Source organism: Cynara cardunculus, assembly GCF_001531365.2.
Source record: "Cynara cardunculus var. scolymus isolate 2C chromosome LG 10, CcrdV1, whole genome shotgun sequence".
NCBI classification, from domain to species: Eukaryota; Viridiplantae; Streptophyta; class Magnoliopsida; order Asterales; family Asteraceae; genus Cynara; species Cynara cardunculus.
Window position 1 is genome coordinate 27,681,089 of NC_037537.1, and position 3,401 is coordinate 27,684,489.

Genomic DNA, 3,401 nt, shown 5'->3' on the forward strand with positions numbered 1-3,401 from the left:
TATATATATATATATATAATATCATAATTAAATCCTTACAAATTTAATTATAAAAGAAAAAAATAAATTAGTGGGTCCCATTGACCTCCCCATGATGCGTACAATGGCCATTAACCTCTATTTCATTAACCTCCCTTCATAATGCATGATGCATGTAATGGCTCCCATTAACCTCCCCATTAACCTCCATTGGAGATGCTCTTAGGTTGATATTATGTTATTATTATTTGAACCAAACCTAACTTGATGAACCTAATATATTTTTATTTCTTGAATTTAATATGATTGTTGAGTTTATATTAATACTAGAAAGATACTCGCACAATGTAGCGAGATACATTTGATTTTAATGTTTCGTTTTTTTTGTTTCAGTCGATGTTATAATACGGTTTTATGTGGTTTTGAGAAAATGATAATGTTTATATTTTTGAATAAGATGCAAATTTGAAGATATCATTTTTTTTTTGAATAAGACACAAATATGAAGATATCATAAAAATTTGAAAAAAATATATTGATATTAGTATCAAACTAACATTTTTTTTTTTATTTTTTGCGTAATTTATTTAATTCACTTCTTTTTTTTTGGTTTAATCATATAATTTTTTATAAAGATAGTAATTAAGTATTTTGTTACAACTCAATATTATCTTAATTATATTTTAGATTTTTTATATTTAAAATGAGATATTTATCTTATATTTGATTATGTTTATCTGTAGTTAGTACACGAATTCAAACATGTAGCTTTAATAAATTGTATTTACGCACAATTTATTTGTGATCTTGAATTTTAAGTAATATGTATCAATAAACAGTACTTAATGCATAAAAAATGATTTTTAAGAGTTTTTATCAAATGATTTATAACATAGTATACATCTACATTAGACAGTTAAACTATCACGTACGCTCTTCATATATACATGTTTTTAATCTATTCCCATTCTATATAACTCATTCGTATATATGTTCAGTAACTGTGAACTTATATATGTAAATTGAGAAAGTTAATTAAATGTGATATACGTAAGAAGTATGGACTAGTTGTATCAAAAGGTTGATGATAAAAATGAAATTATGAGAAGAGAAATAACATATTCTTGGTTAGAATATTATTTTAATGTACCAAAGTATCAACTCGATCAACCCGTACGGTATGGTTTGGGTTGGGGTGCACTTTGGTTTGAGTTTGGTTGAGTTAAAAATTTTCAAACCGCAAACATTGAATTGGGTTGTTTAAATGTCTTCAACCCGATCAATCCAACCCATGAACACCCTTAAATGTACCCAACACACTGATATAAAAATCTATTAAAATACTATATATCCTGATATATTTGTTTATCTAAAAATTAGAAAATTAATATACATATAGACTTAGGGGGTGTTTGGGATTGCTTATTTAAAACAACTTATGCTTTTTCGTAAAAGTGCTTATTAACTTATGTGGTATCAAACCGGAGTTAAATAAAACAGGGTTAAAATTGTAAACTGGTAATAAACAATTTTTCATCAGTCAGGAAGGATTAACTTATCAAAAACAACTTATTACCGGTTTGGCACCGGTATAAACAGTTTTTTACTTCTTATCCAAACACTAGAAAACAACTTATCACCGGTGCCAGACTGAAATAAATTAAAAAGCAACTTTTATAAGCAATCCTAAACACCCCTTAATATATGTACCCAACACTCCACTTTTGTACTTGTGGGTTTGGTGGTTTGTACGAAAATGGTTCCCGAACTTTATTTATTATATATTGGAACTCATGATATGTCGTTTTGTAATGAACTGGTCCCCCTCTCTAACAACCATTTAGTTCCTCCGTGAATGTTGAAAGCATTTCCGCTCTTTTCCTCTTTTTATCTTTACTCAACGGATCAATTTTGTAAAAACCACACAAACCACAAGGACCAAATCCGTAATTGAGTCTAAATTTTTTATATTTTTTTATATTTTGAGTTTATTAAATTCAGAGTGAATTGTGTTTTTTTTTAATGTTAGGGGCCGTTTACCTAAATGCTTACCCGGTAAGTGTTTAATGTTAGGAGTCAACACTATAATTTATTTTATTGGGTAAGATTGCAGTACATCAAAACGTATCATATCCAACAATTTACCTGGTAAGTGCTTACTCGGGTAAGAGACGTCACCCTCACTTACCGGGTAAGATTCTTGGCCCTTGCCATGTTCATCTGATAAGAAAAATTACCCGATAAGTACTTACCGGGTAAACGTTTAGTAAATGGCCCCTTAGTGAAACAAATAATGAAGCGATTTACTATCGCCTGCTTATGGTAAGCCTTCACTACCCACCGTTACTTACCCGCCTTTGAACTATTATGCCTGAACCTGGTAAATTACCAACGGGTATGCTATTTTATCTAAAAGAAATGGTACACGATGAAGCCACCCAGTTTCCACACTATAGAGTTTACAACGGTTACGACTATAAAGCGCAAAAGATGAATTAAATTATCATACTGCAACTAATAAACTATAAGGACGAAAATCGTAATTTTAAAAGCAAAGGGACAAAGATAATACTCTTCAACAAATTGAAGGGACTAAAAACGTAATTTACTCTTTAAATTACGAGTGGGGGAGAGGGACCCAATTCTATGTGTAGCACGTTTGATTTCTATCATTCGTTTATTAATTATTATTGTACCATATATACTTTATTATTGTACTATATGATTTATTAAATGATGCGTAAATATATGTAACAAATCACTTGTAGATATATATTTTTGAACATCATTTCTTTGCGAGTTTTTGCAGTTTTGTGTATGGTGCAATCGTTTTCAATATTATTCGACCGATTTTATTTAGTAAAAAAATAAATGGTATGTTTGATCCGAAAGGGAAATATAATAATGATGTTTAATTATAACTTAAATATCTAAATGTTAGAGGAAATTTCAACTGTAAATCTGTTTTCCTTGTAAATCTGGAGGACAAAGAAAAATAAGGCTCAAGGGGATGTAATGGAAAATCTCATCTACTTCGAGTTAAAATACCAGGTGCTGCAAAGCCCTTGTGGCCATGGAGGTTCATTTGATGTCTCCAGGCCATTCGTGGTCACCCAAGGGATTAGTCCGTACGCGTAAGCTGAACCGGAAATCCACAATTAAACAAATTTGACTTAAAATTCAAACTATCTAAGTTTGTATATAGGTTCGAACTGATAACCAATTAACATGCTTATTAATTCAAATTCGATATTTTTATTGTATTTATGAACGTAGGAACATATTTGACTCAATCGATCTGATGCAAAAAAAAAAAAAAAAAAAAAAAAATCAAACTTTGGGATAAATCGAGTCAAACATTAATGACATAATCATTGAGTCATTAAATTAAACAAGTTCCATTTTCTGTTTCAGATCTATGT